Here is a 19,302-nt window from a genome sequence, read left to right on the forward strand (position 1 = left end):
TCGAGCTACAGGTACACTAGTAAAATAATAATAGCCACAGCCGGTTATAATTATTAACTTAGCCATGTGAGTAGTGTAGCTTAACTGGGGGCTATAAATTCTAATGCGCTTTTTATTTCACCCTTTTATTATTCGCTTTTACGCAGTATTTTTGACTTATCACGTTCGAAACAGGATGACGCAGCCGTAATAACCTTTTGAGTGGGCAATTAGTGAAATTTTCCTCTCGCCAGAATCATGTAGACCCAACTACAGAGGGCTTACAATCACTTTGGTTTGTTGTATTATTCTATTATTTTTACAACAACTGGTTCGATTCCAATTAATCATTTCTGGGCCCAGATGCCATTTGTAATTTTTTTATCAATTATTGATGCTATATAAAATGTTGACGTTATAGCAGCAAGACCAGGGTTTAGAAAATTTTCTTATAATAATCAATATAAATATTTTTAAATACAAACTATTATTAACGTTTTGTATACCTATGCTATGATAGTCATGAACTACCGAAAAGTCACCGAAGTAGACTTGCAAATTTGAAAGAGGTTCCTAAGACAATATAATTTAATATTCTTTGATAAATACTGCAGTACATAACCATTTTAAACTTGAAATATACTGGTTTAAGCAAGGAACTTCTGACATGTAAGCGAAGGTCCATCCTACCAATTTCCAATGGTTTGTCTATGTGATAGTTTTAAGGGTGGTGTGTTCCAAACCTTTCTGTTTGCATTGTTTATGTATTAAAGAGTTATGTTCTATTAGGAAAAATATCATAATTAATCAATCACTTTTTATATCGCGTATTCTGTAATCTACAAGTTTTAATTAGGTCTATAAATGTAATTAGTGGTAATAAGGTCCTCAGACTTTAATGTTTTTTTAGTGTGGCGTTGCTTTAATGTGTTATAACAAAATAAATCTACATCCTCAAAAATCTTGTAAATAGAAAGTGTTTATGCACATCATTAAAATAACCTTAAACCACACGCTCTAGCCGTAATATAAGCAGTTGATGATTATTGAATGCACACAAGAAACTAAGTTTTTATGCAATTGTCATAGTTTCCATGAAGTGAGGGAGAGGTGAGATTTCCTCAAGTCTGTATTGTATGGAAGTGTGACAAGGTGGTTGTTAGGTGGGGGGGTGAGAAGTGAAGGGGGAGGGGCGGATATTCACCCCTTCAAGCCAAGTGTGACAAACATGTGATCAGAATATCCGCACTTGCATCTCACGAGGAAATCAATCCAACGTGTCTCCAAATATTTTTACCTACATTTTACTGTGTTGCGTTGAATGATAACTCATGTCTATTTCAAGAACGTTATTTATGTCGATTGAGAGAGTTACTTAAGGGTTGGATTTGGCTTCATTTCATCTACACATCTTTTGATGATTTGGTGCTCACAGTTGTGTAGCTATAATCTTCAAGTTTAGTTCCTGCTTACATTGTAATATAGGTTAAAGTTTTTTGAGGCTAATAAATTGTTTTTTAATTCAACAATAATTGCAATCGACAGTGGTCTCCATCCCTCATATATTTGTTTATATATAGGGGATCATATCCGTCCCTCTGCCGTCAAAGGTGCAAAATACTGCTAACATAACACGGGAAAAAATAAAGAGAATTTATAAAGAATTTTGTGATGAACATTAATTTTATAAGTGTTAAAATGTTCAGTTTTATGATATCCCAGACATCGTAGTTTCTATACAGATATAGATGGATTTACGGTAGAAAAGGACTGGCTGAGTAGACTATATAGTGCGATTGCCTTTAAGTTCTAAGACTTCTGGTTCGATCCTGAGTGGCAACAATCCCTTAGTTCATTGTCATTCATTTAGATCTAAATTAGGTGTTTTACTAGCCTAGTGGTTAGCGTCCTCTAATTCTAACGAAATGTCATTGTTGATTGATTATGTTTACTACAGTTTAACATTAGGTAACAGCTTTGCCATTAAAAATAACAACACAACAAACTATTTATCCATTTATAGTCATTTCCATCGCAAAATAAGTTTTTTTTTTATTTGCCTTATGGTACAGTATGAATCAGATGTATTCACGATGATTCTATGATAATATATTTCCCATTTTTTAAAAGATGACACTGTTAGTTCAAGGATATTATTGCTAAGCAAGTGCTAAATTCGTATAACAACTCGAACCAACCCAACAATGGCAGAAATTGGTGCTATTTACCAAGCAATTTCGTTCTATGCAACTGCTCAGCCATTATTTCACAGTTTCCTTCTTTCTCCTTCTTTAGCATAAAAGCCATATAAGAAAATGTAATCCACCCGTAATTTGTTTTAAAGTTTCGTCTCCTTGTACAAAATATTTTCGTGATTCAGATTGGCTGATCAATTTGATACAATGAATAAAATAAAGAAATATGAACAAAAGGAATGAAAATAAATTAATTGACAAGTTTCTTTCTCTCTTTTTTTATATAAAACTATAAATTCTCCACACCCACAATTAAACTAATAATCATTAAATAACCCACAGAAACAGAGGTAATAGAACGATTTTGAATCTGAAATAATATAATAAAGTACCCAAGTAAATATTGTTTTTTAAATCCCAAAATTCATGGCAGTTGGACGGACGTTTCGTTAATGGACATGCAGAAAGATACCCATCCGTTTATTTCATATAATACGTAGTTAATAGTTTTGCAAATCATATATGTTTGCCTCTTCACCACTTCTAATTTCTCTTACTATCATATTGTACGTCCATTTTTTGTAAATTTTCAAATTATTTCCCCATAATTAAGATATATAAAAGCCTGTTTTTATAGTGTAATGAATCTTACCACATGAATGTAGTCTCTCCACAGAATATCTTATTTAACGTAATCTGGTCCTGACAGGCCTGTTTCGGACACTGACATGTTCAATATCTTTATAATCAAAATGGACGTAGCTGCTCGTTGACAAACGTGTAAATGGTGAGTTGCTCACTGTAGGCAGTGCAAGCATATTACGTTTTCATTAAAACTTTATATTGCACCATGTTTGAATAGTACTGACAAAAATGTGAAAGAACCAAAGGTAAACAAGGAAATTCATTATTTCTGAATTGGGGCAACTTTCGAAATACATGAAAGAAAAACTAGGAATTCAATTTGTAATACATCTAATTGCATATTATAGGGTAGATACGAAAAATACAATATTTTTCTTATAGAGGATGATTATAGGTATTTCTTACAACTTTTCGATGCTTCTAGGTACAAATATAGTTTGTAACAAAAATCGTTTACTGTAATTATTTTCATTCGCGATATATTGAACTTTGACGATTAAAACTAAGTTTGTATATTAACCATTGAGTTTGATGTTTCAACAATGATGCAACAAAATCATTTTACCACACAACCGATCGAATGTATAAAAATAGTTTTGATCATGAGAACAGCTGTTTCTATGGTCAGGATCTTTAAAAATTATATCATTTAACAGCTTTTTCAGGATCAAAAAAGAAACGTGATTTCCAAGCGAGTTTTATAACCGCTCAGATATATCTGAAGAGAGATCGATGATCTGAAGATGTAATATTGTTCACCAAAAACTAATCTTGATTGAGGAAGATTTTCCTTGGATTCAAAATTTTTCAAAGAAAATATATTCAAAATCATAATACTAAGTGCACTTCTAGTTCATCCATTCGAGAAATAATTTACCTACGAAAACATGTAAAAATTACCTCCAATAGAGGTATAAATTAATTTCCTTGAAAGGCTATTACTTGGGTATTTGTTTCCTTAGTCTTTATATAAAATGTGTAATGTTTAAGGGCGGTAGACGGTATATCTGGTGGGTATCGTTTAATACCACGCTCCACGCACCCTTCGCTCCTTTTCTTCCCTCCCATTTACCAAAACAGTTTACGACTCCAGCCACCAGGGGTTTATATCTAAATTTCTTTATAGACATTCCTTTAAAAATGTAGTGTAAAGGTCGAAACGACCTAGCTTGTTTATAAGTTAGTTTGTGGAAACCATTTTATTTTTTTGTTTTAATACAACTAAAACTGATCTGGCTATGGGCGTGTGTGGCACGTTTTTCCCAGCTAGGATTGTTTAAACCTCCAGTGTTAATAGTGCGTTTTGATAATACATGCAGTGACTACCTAACTGATATTGAATATGCATACAAAACGTTCAAAACTAAATTGAAAGTTTGATGCACACAGCTCATAAAGCATTTGTTATCATTAACTGTTGATCCACTAACATTTAACTATCATCTCATTAATCTGACACTTATTTTCACCTTAAAATACGCATATTAGTATGTCCACGTATGCATATAATAAGACCTAAATACATTTTTTAGATTCCATGGGGTTTCGATATATGAATTTGTGAATAAGGTTAACTTTGTTGTGTTTGTGTTTAACACGACTGTAAATTTGACCAACAACGCAAAGCCTATTAGGTTTCCAACAGAAATTAAACAATTGGTGTAGTATACACGGAAAACTACATTAACACAATATTTTTCTCGTGTAAACTTTATCAATATGAGTGACTATTAAAATACAAGTACTGTTTATTTATATTCCGATGATTAGCAATAAAAAAAGATCTGATTACAGTAGTTATTATATTTATAGTATAAAACTATTATATTTTCCAAACGAACATAAAGTGTTGACCTAAATAATCTTTAAAATCAGGATCATTAAAACCCCGACCAATATTATAGAACCACCATATTTACATGTTTAACCACTTAAACATAAAACCATAAACCAACTGCCGTCAATATAGCATTTCATAACTAATTGTAATCCAAATAATTAGACTTTTTTTCTTTTTGACCGACCACACGAGTTAATAAACCACGTAAAGCATACTAATTAAAACCCAACAATTGAACTATAGATAGCCGATAGCAAGTAATTATCTAGATGAAGTTGCACCAACGTGTGGCTAACCATCGTACGGGGGGAAGGGTGCGGGGGGGTGCAGGGGGTACAGCCTCCCTCCCTTAGGGAGAGTCGGGGGTGTGATCTGATATAATTAACTGATAAGGGTAAAACCTGCCACGACCCCGTTGTTATTTTCCTCTAGCCACTATTGATAAATTATTGTTTCTAGATGGTCTCGCTACCATGACCGTGATGTATTAAATTCTTAAATTCTTGATGTTTTATTGTGTTTTAATTTTATTTCACCGATGAAAGGTATTTATAACTGTGGTCTTAATGTTTTGTTGTTGTTTTTTTGTACATAGTTTCTAATACCATCGTTTGTTTGCGAAAGTGAAATAGATCTCTTATTGACATTATGAATTTTAAGCTTAGATAATTTTAATATGTCCACAAACCATCCTTATACCGACCCGATCGTTGTGTGAAATTCAGGGGGAGTTGTTACACCTCAAAGTTATTTTAACATGTTGGCCAAACTTAGAAAAAAACATTTAAAGGTTAAATTAATCCTACTGAGCTCAAATTTTTAAATGAAACATAGTTTTGAAGCTATAGTTTTTGTTCAGAAAAACTAAATTGTAAAACTTCATTATATCTGTTGTATAATTTACTTCAAAGTTTCATATCTATTACACCCTTTAGACCTAGTGATTATCTACATATTAAACAAAATCATTATTGAAAAATATTAGTTCAAGTAATTTAATAACTAAACTTTAATAGTCATATGTAAATAGTTATTTTTTTTATGAAAAAAACTTATGTATAATGATAGAGCTTTTAAAACATGAATATCACCAGGTATATAGCACATTTTAATAAATGATATTAATGTTAAATATTTTATCAATATTATTTAAATTGAGTTTACATCGATAACTACTGGATTCTAATTAAGTTGTCAGTAAGTAAATTACATACAATCAAATTAAATCCTTACAGGAATTTACAGTAAACAAGAACGTCGGTCTCACAACAGCTGGGGAGCCTGTTGCTTTATCAATTAATTAGATCAATCCACAATTGTCCCCCTTCCACTTAAAATTATCTCTCCTAAATTGCTACTGTCCCTCGCATATAATCTGGAATAATGTTTCTAAATGGAAAGTATTTGTATTTCAGTTTTAGTGAATCAAATTATTGTATTACAGTTTGTTTATAATATTGTGTTGATTATGTTTTTTTAACTTAAGACAGTTGAAGACAGTTGAGTTTTCAATCATGTTGCTTTGCATAAACGTATAAATAGCATTGATATATAACTATATCGATGATGAATAGTAGTGTTTATCATGTTTCAAACGTTAGTTTGTTAAATAAGTTACGTTTTTGAAGTAGTTAAGGCCAAAAACTGTCTTAAATTGTGGCTCGTTGATCACTATATAACTCCTTAAATATTTTTAAGTAGGTTGACCACTCGATTGTGTTAGCTTGCAACCCATTCATTGTCCAACATCTTCATCATGGTAGTGAGTAAAAGATAACTAATAATGATATTTATTCAAAATAAATCTGTATACTATATCATAACTTATAACTCATTAAAAACCAATTTTTTTTTTAATTAAATAAATATTACATAAATATTTAGACTTTATGTTGCTTTATGTTATGTTACTTTATGAAGCTAAAACACTAACACTATAAGAACATTATTAAAGTCTGTCTAAAATAATTGTGCGGTTGAAATTCAACATATGATTTCCCTATTATGGTAAATCTCCCTCTCATTTACCCTTTTCTACACAAAAATACCCGTAACAATCATCTGTTTTATATTGCAGACAGGTTTTTAGGAAGCATTTGTTTATTATGATTGAACTACACACATAATAAAACAAGAAGATTTATTTTAACATAAATAATCTACGTATTAATTTTAATTTCACTAGAAGTTTTGTTGTAATATAGATAATCTTGGACTAACATTTATGCTTTATGCTTTTGATAGATTGTTTTAAATACGATTTCAGTTCAGGTAATGTAACTATACATTATTAAATTAGTTAATATCGTGGTGAACTGGTTTCACAATTCTAAAGCGATTCTTCACTTCTTATTTAGTTTATTTTAATACCGTCGGCAATGGGAACTTTGTCAAGGTCTCTAGCGGAGCCCTAAGGTCAGATCAGGATGAAAAAAATTGTGTTATCCTGTTTATGCCTGAATAATCCGTGTACAACATCAGAGTACTTTGCCTTTAATATGTACCTATTAGGTCATGATGAACAACGGAGTCATTTCATTAAACTTGTTTTATTATACCATACATTATTTGCTATAATTTTCTTTTACTGAGGATAAACTAACATAACAAATTGATCATACTATTTGAATGAACGAGTTAGGGGCCTATGTTTAAAGATACACAAAAATTAAACCATTTGTATGAAACAGTTATATTTAAGTTTTTGCATTTTTTCGTTGTTTACTAATTGTATGAATATTTCAAATCCCTAATAATAAAAGCCCAATATGCCTGAGTACACACCAAATAGAAAACAAAACTCGTAAAAATACAGTTAAAAATTATAAATATAATTTTATTTATAAAACATATATTAAACCACAAAATGAACACAATGATGTAAATTTAACAAAAGTTAGATGTAATGTGAACGTTAACAAAGTACTGGAGACGTTCCATTACATCATTCACTCTCATAACTGGAAAGTAGATGTTCACCATCATCTTCGCTTAAGCCACCAGAGTCAGTGTCATCCTGCAGATTTATAATGAATGGTTCCATAATTTCGTCACGCAGTCCTTCTTTAAAAAAATCTTCTTCCTGGATATTTTCAGCATGAATTACGCATTTCTTCCAGTCTTCTACTGTTACATCGTTCATGACATTTTCAAGAAGGTTCCTGACATCCTTTATTTTGAAAGACGTGTTATTTTGCGCTACCTCCCCTTTCACTTGAGCCCAAATTAGCTCTATGGGATTGTATTGACAATGGTAGGGGGTAGGCGAACAACCTCAGACAAGTTCATCCAGTTCGTACTGTGGGGGAAAATCTCGCCTGTGCTGCCGCACGGTGGTAAGGAGTTCTTCTACTGTATGGACTGGATGATTGTGTTCAATACCATTATCTGATAGCCACTTCACAATGTCTGCCTTTCTAGATTTTGAACTTGGAATTTTGTTAAGTCGTTTCGAGGGTAGCTGGCATTATCCATTACAATAATCTTTTGATATATTTTCTATATTACAATCTTCGGAGTCCATATTATGTGCTGCAATGTATTTAATTCCTTCTCAAGTTAAGTTTTGGACTTTTTTTCTATTTCTAACTAACACTAATCAATTAAACCCAGACTGAATAATATTAAACTGCACAAAATATCATCATAATAATCACAATGTTGTTTACTACTAAAATGTAAACAAAGTGACACCTGTTGTAAAATTATGAACAGTATGAATCAGCTGTAGGCTAATATGTGGTGGTGGCAGGGGCCAGGGAGAAAACAGGGGAAAACAAATTTGTCCTTCAACCGCACATTAAATTCAGACAGAGTCGAAGGCATGTGTTTTTTTGCATCTCAGATTATATTTTCAATTGCCATACTAACTGTTTTTAAAGGTTGCACATATAGTTAAGGATCATTTTAGGGTTTTTTGATTCCACTATAGTTACAAAAATATCCTTCAATAAGCTCCCACCCACAAAATTAAAAGTGTGCTACTGTCTTTATCCAAAAATAAATTATGCACACTTCTAAAATTGTAATCTTTACTTTCTGTTTTTATTGATAACAAAATGAGACTTTTAACAATTTTAAACCATATAAAACAAGAGAATCACATTGCCAGAAAATAATACAGTATAAAACAGTTTTCACAAAACCAACTTGCGTGATTAACTTATCCCTACAAAGAGCGTTAAATCAAGAAAGACAATAACTTGAACGACGAACGCTTAATCAGCTGAGCAGAAAAGCTTTTGTAATCCTTTTGAAATTGACTTTCCGGCACTTAGTGACGTCATTCTGTGAACTAGGATTGAGTCGAATCTCAAGATAAACATAACCTTAAATTGAATCACTTCTATACTTCCGATACAGTATTATAATTTACTCAGGTTGATGATGAGATGGCTTTCCTTGTTATAAGTTCTATAAGTCGTTGTATATATTATGATAACTAAGTGTTAAATATTTGCGTCTTTTAGATTAGTTATCTATGCACAAAATGGATTTTAGAATCTGTATACCCATAAATAATATTATCCATCAAGTACTGAAACAAAAATACTTAAAAGATATGTTTTGTTTTGTTGCTAGAACTGTTCTATTTTGCTTATGTTGGACAAATAATTGTATTTGATCACAAACAAATATGAAGATGTGAGTAGTCAAAACAGAGTATTAATAATCTTTCACCAAAAACACAAAAGATAAAAATACCTCGTTTTGGGATTTGCAGGTTTACTTTGGTTTTATTTTATGTATTACACAGAATATTTACAAACATCATTATTAAAAATACAAATATATTAAGACATTTGCTCGTTGAAATATATAAATATTAATAATTTATAGAACATATTAGTGACTTTGCAAATGGTAAGCCCTAGTAAGAGTTTTGTAAGACTTAAAAATGAAATATGTTATTTATTCTTCGAATGAAGTATATACGAGGTATCTGTATATAACGGACCCTCTTTCACACCCCATAGAAGATTTTTTTACATCTTAGACTATAAACTACAATGCCATGATGTTGTATGCATTACTACTCACAGCACTATATCTTACCAAAATATACAATGGTCCGATACATATTACAGCTATTACGCTTACAAAACCCCCACAGTCGCATAATTATTGTTGTAATTTGAGCCGCACACTTTGGTAATCAGATTGTAAAATATTTGTTTAGATTACACGGGCGGGGGTAATCGCCAATGTTTTTGCTGTAGCAGCGAAATAAAACGCTGACACTTGTTGCGATACCACTAATTGCCCCTTTCCCATAACAGTTTTTTTACCCCCCCCCCCTTTCGACCCTTCTCACCCCTCCATTACTCTCTCTTTCTGTCTAGCACATGCTAGCTTTCCTTCAACATAACCCTGCTAAGGTAAAATTTTCTCACAACAATAGATCATTGAAAACAATATTAACCAAAGGAGTCATACCAATTAATCAAATGTTACGAGAAAGTAAGTTAAAAGCTAAATATTTTTGAGCATAGGCATAAAAATGACTTTCTTTTAATTTTTTTTTTTTTTTGTAATGGCTACATTATTTTATTAAAGAGATTATTGCTTAAATTGTCTATTACGATTGGAACAAGACAAATCTTGCGTGAATTTTGGGGTGGTAAGATCCCGTCCTCACTTAGTTAGTTACCTATAACAATATAGTTGTAACAAATTTCCATTGATAAGTAGGGTTAATTTGTTTCGCCGGAAGATGGAAACAGATTTTAAATCAAGAAAACCCCATACATGCCCAGCAGTTTTATTGATAGTGGTTTCTCGTATTGATTTTTCCAATTTAAAAAACTTTAGTTTTAAATAATTTTGCCAAGGCCCGTTAGCATAAAATGTTACGAAAAAGGAATTGTTTTAACTAATATAGTTTAATTACCTTCAGTCTCCAGTTCAAAGTAAGTAGATTAATGCGACCTAGGTTTCAGCACGACGTTGTGCTATCATCAGGCTTCCAGTCGATGATAGCAGATTGTTCTAGGCTAGCAAAGAAAACCCCGATAAATGTGACGAAAGTGGTTGTAATGAAAGTAAACCCAGATTAATTGTAATCAGAATAAAGGGTTTTATTAATCTGAAAACTGAACTATGAACAATAATGGAATATAAACAAAGCTGAGTATTTACTAATAACATCTGACAGTAAACATATTAAATAATTAATCATGTGAGTTAAGTTTAGTTGTATTTATCATTGACTGTAGATTTTATTCACTACATTCTCCCCTCCTAGATAGAGAATAGTCTTTCAGGTATTTTGGAGGATATCTGATTCTTGATGTTCGCCTCAGTGTTGCTTGACCATCACTTAAACTATTCAACTGGTCAGCTTTGGTCTGGTTGGTGTTTGGTTGAGATTGATAGACAGTTGGAAGTGACTGAACATGTGTGTTCAGTTGCTGTTGTTTTGTCTGAGAGATGGTGTCTTCATTTATGGTCAAATGACATTCTTCCCTGATGTCAGCAAGCTCAGGTTCATCTACACTTTGCTCCGTACACTCTTCAGAACAGTTTGTGAGCTCAATGTCTCCTCTTGGAGCCAACTGTCTAAGAGAGACTGTCTTTTCTTCTCCATTTGTTAGTCGTATTGTTGCGTAGTTAGGATTAACGTCAATCAGATCAACTTCGTCAACCAATGGATCATATTTACTTTGTCTAACATTTCTTTTCAATAATACTTTTTGGGATTCAAGAAGCCAAGTTGGTAAGGACTGACCGTTGGAGGATTTTCTCGAATGAATAAACATCCGTTCATGTGGAGTCTGGTTTGTGGCTGTGCATAGAAGCGAGCGAATAGCGTGCAGGGAATCATTTAATACAAGTTCCCAATTATGTACTGAAAGATTGCGACTTTTTAACAATAGTGTAATAGCTTTCCAAATTGTACCATTATACCGCTCGATTTGACCATTTCCTTGCGGGTTATATGGCGTGGTTCGGCTTGTCGCTACACCTTTAGAGTTTAAGAAATCTTTTAGTTCTCTTGACATGAATGATGCGCCTCGATCAGTGTGAATAAAAGAAGGCAGACCGAATAAGCAAAACAAATCACATAGCTTTTCTATCACTGTGTTAGTCGTCATATCCTGGCATGGAAACGCAAATGGAAAGCGTGAAAATTCATCTACTATAGTCAGCAAGTACCTATTTTTAGAATTTGTTGGCAATGGTCCTTTGAAATCTATATTCAACCTTTCGAATGGAGCAGTTGCTTTTATAAGAGTTGTTTCCTGAGGTCTGTAAAAACGAGGTTTTATTTCCGCACAGGTGGGACACAAAGCAGTCATTCTCTTTATTTCTTCCAAGGAGTATGGTAAATTCCGACTTCTCACCCAATGTGCCATCCTTGTGTTTCCTGGATGACAAAGTTGAGCATGCAGTTGATGCAGCTTGTTTGAATTGGTTGATCCACAGACTCGGGATAAGGTATCAGCAACATTATTTTGTTTTCCCGGCCTGTAAATAATGTCATAACTATAGCATGCAAGCTCCAAACGCCATCTAAGTATTTTTTCATTCTTGATTTTGCTAGAGTGGGTGTTATCAAACATGAAGGACACAGATTTTTGGTCCGTAATGAGTTTGAAGTGTCGACCAATAAGGAAATGTCGCCACTTTTTCAGAGCTTCGACAATAGCATAAGCTTCTTTTTCAACAGCAGAGTGTCTTTGTTCACTTGATGATAAGGTTCTTGAGAAAAATGCAACAGGTCGACCGTTCTGGGAAAGGCTTGCTGCAATTGAATGCTCGGATGCATCAGTTTCAACATCAAAGGGGATATCCTCATCAATAGCAGAAATAGCTGATTTGATTATTTCTTGCTTCAGATTTTCAAAGCTTGCGGCAGCCTGAGATGAAACTGGAAACGTTTTAGTTTGTATCAAACAATGGACTTTTTCTGAGTAATGGGGGCCCACTTTGAGTAGTGAGACAGCATACCTATAGTTCTTCTCAGTGAAGCAGTGTCTGTAGGCAGCGGTAGATTCTGTAATGGTTTCAGTCTATCTTGATCGGGCCGGATGGTTTTATTACTTATCTCATATCCCAAGAGGTTTATTGACTTTAGCGAATACCTGCTTTTGTTCTCATTAATAGTAAGGCCATATTTCTGGACAGCTTCAAGAAATTTCTCTAAGTTTGCATCATGGTCACGTTGATCATTTCCGCATACTGTGATGTCATCGAGATATGCAAAAGTTCCATTTAAATTTTCAGTTCGAATGATATCATCAATTACCCTCTGAAAACAAGCTACTCCATTTGTGACCCCAAATGGAATTCTGGTGAATTGATAAAGTCTACCATCACCTTCAAAAGCTGTATATTGCTTTTCATCCTCTCTAATAGGAATCTGATGGTACGCACTAGATAAATCGATGGTACTGAAAACTGAGTATTTTGATACTTTAGAAACTACGCTTTCTATGCTAGGAAGTGGATAAGCATCCAGCAGCGTAAAGCGGTTTATAGTTTGAGAATAGTCTATAACCATTCGTTTCTTATGGTTTTCATTGGTTGTGACTAGAGCTTGAGCTCGCCATGGTGATCGACTTTCTTCAATTATTCCTTCCGACAAAAGTTTTTGAACTTCGCTTCGAATGAAGAGGCTGTCATTCATTGAATGTTTGCGAGATTTAGTCGCTATAGGTCTTATGTTTTCAGTAAGATTGCTGAATAAAGGCGGAGGATCAATTTGAGCATGAGCTAGAGCGCATATGTTTAATGGTGATTTATGTCCTCCAAAATCCATTTGAATTTGTGAGTGATGTTTTAACAAATCGTGACCTATCACAACGTCAGCACACAGATCCTTCAAAACCGCCACTCTTGCTTTGGTGTATGAATGTTCTAAAAGCCTTACATTTACAATGCAATACCCAACAATTTGAGAGCTAAGTGAAGTGGATGCCATTGAAACTCTACCAGAACTATGGAAAAGTCTAATTTTATGTTTAGAAACAAATGCATCACTTAAAAAAGTTTCTGAACTTCCTGTATCTATTAATGCATCGGCTTGAAGATTATCTACAGTGACTGGTACCACAGCTCGTTTTAAACAAGAAGGTGAAGCTGCTGTCACAGTAGCAACGACATTTGGATCAGTTGTAACGGCGTTAGAAGCTTTATTGTTACTCTTTTTGAGATTAGACCTACAGACTTTTGAATAATGGCCTGTTTTAGAGCAGTTCTTGCAGACTGCATCTTTAGCTGGACATGATGCACGTGGATGTCTACCGTATCCACAGAAGTAGCATTTAGAGGTTGTTGCTGAAAGCTGTGACACATCATTCTTAGAAGCAGAATTTACAGATGAAGTAGCATTTACAACAGGATCAACATTAGAATAGCAGACTGACTGATTATGAGCAGCTTCCAAAGCTAGAGCTTGATTACAAGCTTGTTCCAGAGATAGAGTATTATTTTCTAAAAGCCGTTGTCGTATTGAAGAAGATAAAATTCCACTAAGAAATACATCCCGAATAAAGTTGTTTTTATGTTCTTCAGCAGTGACTACAGAAAATTTACATTCCTTACTTAGAACTTTTAGGGATAGTAGGTATTCACTGATAGTCTCACCTGATTTTTGCTTACGTGATGCTAACTGGTACCTTGCGAAGATTTCGCTCGTTGGTTTTATAAATATACTGTTCAGAATCTTGATGGCTTCATCATAGGTATTACATTCAGTTATGAATTCGAAGATAGGTTGGGAAACATGATTAATTAAAAGGTTCAGTTTGTCCTCTGAAGTTACTCTTTCTTCATTTGTTCCAATTTTGTTTACAAAACTTTCAAATGTTTTTAGGAAATGTTTCCAAAGTTTAGCACTGTTGGGAGAACTTGGATCAGTGTCAAATCTATCTGGTTTTAGAAATCTTTCCATAGTATAAGAGTTAGAGGTAAGGAAAATAATCTAACATTTGAATAATTCAGATTAATAAATTGTAATGAAAGTAAACCCAGATTAATTGTAATCAGAATAAAGGGTTTTATTAATCTGAAAACTGAACTATGAACAATAATGGAATATAAACAAAGCTGAGTATTTACTAATAACATCTGACAGTAAACATATTAAATAATTAATCATGTGAGTTAAGTTTAGTTGTATTTATCATTGACTGTAGATTTTATTCACTACAGTGGTAAACAGTGATAAGCAGATTACCAGTAAAACTAAAACACCGAACTCAGCTTCTGTAGGCAGTCATAGGCCTTCGGGGGTGAGTACTACAAACCCGTCCTATAGTGATGTTCTTAAGAGTAATCCTACTAGGATGACAAATATCAGTAGAGTTATTCGTGGGACAAACAAGGTAAGTCCTGGAAACACCCTAAAGACGGCTAAAAGATGTTTTTGGCTGTTTGTATCTGGTCTTGACCCTTCTGTAACTGAGCAAAATATTTTTGACTTCTTGAAAGACTTTAAAGACTGTGACTATCAGTGTAATCAGTTACCCTCCAGGTATGCACACTACAAATCCTTTAAAATAGGTGTGCCATTTGAAATGTGTGATGAATTTCTCAACCCTGAACTGTGGCCTGAAGGCTCTGTGGTTGGCAAGTATCGTCCTCCTAGGGCTCATCGCTCAGGCAATGTAGGTTTTCGTAAGAATGATGAAAGTTTTTTAGGAAGAGCTCAAGACACAGTGTAGGCCAAGTTGAACTCTTTGACACTCCAGTTATCGAAGCAGATAACTCTGAATTACAAAAAGACAGTTTGTTGACAATTGTGTCCATCAATGCTCAATCTATTCGGAATAAACTCGGACTCATAGAAACAATCCTTATTGATAAACCTGCTGACGTTGTCTGCATCTGCGAACACTGGCTATTTGATGAAGAGCTCCCATTCTACACTCCCGAGAACTTCGTACTTGGCGGCAAATACTGCAGGCTTCCTCCGCTGACTCACGGCGGTTCCGCAGTGTTTATTAAAGTAAATATAAATTTTGAGTCTGTCGATATCACTGATTTATGCTGTAATAGTATCTTTGAGGCCTCTGCAGTTAATCTTTGTGATTTTAATTTTATAATTGTAAATGTTTACCGTACACCTGATTCTAATTTTTATGATTTTGTAAATAGCCTAGAATGTTTATTATTAAAGATAAGTAAGTCAAAGTACGCCAACATAGATATAGTAGGAGATTTCAATGTTAATATATTAAGTTTAAGTCAAGAAACTAATCATTTCTTAAATATTATGAGATCTTTTGACCTATATCCAGCCCACAACCAACCAACCAGAAACTCATCTTGTCTTGACAATGTTTTTACTAATATTCACAATGATTTTTTGTCCTGTTCTTTCACTGCTCAAGACATTATCTCAGATCATGCTGCTGTTTGGGTAAAATTTTTATCTATCAATAACAATTCAATCATTGACAAAAATAGATCTCTACTAAACCCCAAACCTGCAATAATGAAGAAACGCCTGACTGCGGACCATAGGGTTGAAAACTTGAGATTTAACTTAGATATCTATGATTGGTCACCTCTTTATGAAACTCTTGATGTAAATATAGCCTGTTCTTTTATATTGAATGTATTAAATTATTTCTTGAATTTATATTGTCCTATAATTAATGTAAAACATAAGGGTAACTCTAGGCCTACAACAAAAAATAAGAATTGGTATAATGCAGAACTGAGATCAATGAAAAAAACTTTGTTATGTCTATATGATAAGTGGAAAGTTAGCTTAAGCAATGATGATAAAACTAGATTTAATGCCTTTAAAAAAAATGTATAATAATGCAATAAGAGATGCAAAGATAGCGGCTAATGATTCAATGATCTTAAATTCATCTAATACATGCAAGGCTGCTTGGCAAATAGTGAAGAAGGAATCAGGACATTCAAAGGTCAACACTGACATTCCGTTATCCCCCAACACACTCAACAACTTTTTTGTTAATGTTGCATCACAGTCCAACGCCTACCCTCCTACCAGCCCCAAGCATACAGACTTTATCAAAAACTTTCAACAGCACGCTGGAAATGGTTCTAGGCCTAGTAATACTAATGTCTTCAAATGGGAGGAAGTGAGTGCCAAACAAGTTGCCTCTATTGTGTCTGAACTGAGCAACTCCAAAAGTGAAGATGTGTATGGACTTAGTAACTGTATTGTGAAAAAAATATGTTCTTCCATTGTTCATCCCCTCACCTTTCTTATCAACCTTATTTTAAAATCTGGCATTTTTCCTGACTCCCTTAAAGTATCAAAGATCTCTCCAATTTTTAAAAAAGGTCAAAGAAGCAGTCCAGAGAACTATCGCCCAATAGCAATTGTTCCCATAATCAGTAAAATTATTGAATCATGTATTTTTAAGCAGCTGTATGAATATTTCTCAGTTCATAATTTACTGTATGATCATCAGTATGGTTTCAGACATAAGCGCTCCACAGCCATGGCTGTCGAAACAGTTGTGGACTATATTCTTAAGGGGTTTGAAAGGAAACTGGTAGTTGGCTCCTGCCTAGTAGACTTAAGTAAAGCTTTTGATACAATCTCTCACAATGTTCTCTGTAGTAAATTAAGTTTTTATGGTATCAACAATCTAGAGTTAAGCTTGTTAAGTTCATATTTAAGTAATAGAAAACAGATTGTTGTAATTAAGGATACCGCTTCTGAAATGCTTAATGTAACGACTGGCGTTCCCCAAGGCTCCATTTTAGGGCCTTTTTTGTTTCTTGTTTTTGTAAACGATTTTAGTTGCAATATTCCAGTACTGAGTGTGTTGTATGCTGATGACACAACTTTTGTAGTGTCTGCTAAAACTGAATTTGATGTAAAAACTCAACTCAACAATGCCTTGTCAACCGCAAAGTCATGGTACTCAGCCAACAATCTAACCTTAAATGAAGATAAAACCGAATTCCTGTACTTTTCCTTGAAAAATCAACTGTGCAATAACCTCACTAAACCTGTCAAACTCCTTGGTATGTATCTAGATAGTAAATTGACTTGGGAAGAACATGTTTCTCAACTTTCTAAAAAGCTGTCTCGTATTGTCCACCTGTTAAGAAAGCTTAAGCATAGTGTCAGCTTAGAAGTTCTTCGGATGACATATTTTGGTCTCTTCCACTCACAAATTAGCTATGGAATTCGTTTGTGGGGAAACTCTGCTGCCTCCAACAAAATATTCACTTGGCAAAAAAAGCTATCAGGACTATTATGGGTCTTACTAAACTTGAATCTTGTAAACCTAGTTTTATTCAGCTCAATATTTTAACTTTGCCATCACTGTATATTTTTTCCAACCTTATGTATGTAAAAGAAAATTTAGTTAACTTTCCCATGCAGCACAGCAATCATCATCACAACACTAGAACTAAGCACAATATTGTTACACCTTATATTAGATTAAGTAAAACCTTCAAAAGTTACCATTATCAACAGTATCTATTGTTCAATAAGTTACCATTAGAAATTAGAACTCTGTCTGTAAACAATTTTAAATCATATGTAATGTCATTCTTAAAAACAAATGCCTTTTACACTGTAGAAGATTTTTTAAACTTGTAAGTTAAGCCATCAATGTCATGTGGATAAAGTAGTATCTAAGTTGAAACACTCAAAAATGCTACATACAACCCTATTTGTTGTACTGTTTGACGTTGCCTATTACTGTACTAAGTTTAATGGCATTAATAAATTCTTATTGAGTCTTATTGAGTCTTATTGTTACTGGTTTAAACTGGTAGGGAATTGATAACAACACCAATTTTTTTATGAATAGATTATCAAATATGTCTGGATTACAATTTAAAATTTTAGCTTTTCTTAAAACTAAACAAAAATTGCATTCACAAAAACAACTAAGTAAAAACCTACTTTTAATGTTAACCTGCTTAAAATTATGTTACAGTTTATAGTAATGCATTTAGTGAGCACAGTGACAAAGACCGGGCTAATCAGTAAGCAGTGATAATTGTAAGGGATCTGGAGGGGTTAAGGAAGGTTGGGAGGAGAGAGAGGAGTGGCGTTTGATGATAACTCTGGCTGGAGATTTACAACTCAAGTGACACTCTCTGGAACAATGCTAAATCCAATTAAACTTCCTCACTTAGATTTTGACACTACATCCGCTGTCATACTTGTTATAAAACCTCCTTGCACGGTTCACTTGTTTCTACATGGGATTTTAACAGCTTACCCTCACGGGGTGTGTGGAATTGATAACTATAGTTGCACTTAATGTTTTAAAATGTTAATAAGTCCATAGTTTTAGAATGTTTTAGTGAAGAAATTACACCAATATAGAAAATATTGGAGACTTAAAACGTAGTTTTTTTCTAAATTGCTGGACCACAAGTGTTAAAAATTTCCAAAACACCATTTCGCCAATGGTTATTGGTGATATTCGAACCCGATCCCTTAGGAAAAGTCTTATATATTATATATTCTACACCCATCAACTCCTATGTTCAATAAGCATTTTTGATTGCATAAAAATATTCATAACAAGTACAAACAGACACGTTTAAACATTGAAGTTAATATAAAAAGTTCAATAAATTTTGATTTTGATTTTGATTTGACCAACTCTAGTTTAGTAGATGAATTTTGTTAGAATTATTTGTTGCTGATTTGTCACAAGGCATGTTGCATAATGTATTCAT

The 19,302-nt window shown here is 33.4% G+C and overlaps 1 protein-coding gene across 1 annotated transcript in view; it reads right to left on the reverse strand.

The window, feature by feature from the left end:
- The window catches only part of LOC128996780 (lachesin-like), a 58,761-nt gene that overhangs the window by 13,436 nt on the left and 26,023 nt on the right, over positions 1-19,302 (reverse strand). The window lies entirely within an intron of this gene.

Source organism: Macrosteles quadrilineatus, unplaced genomic scaffold (assembly GCF_028750875.1).
Source record: "Macrosteles quadrilineatus isolate MER2022 unplaced genomic scaffold, UCM_ALF_1.0 Scaffold_6__1_contigs__length_79288215, whole genome shotgun sequence".
NCBI lineage: Eukaryota > Metazoa > Arthropoda > Insecta > Hemiptera > Cicadellidae > Macrosteles > Macrosteles quadrilineatus.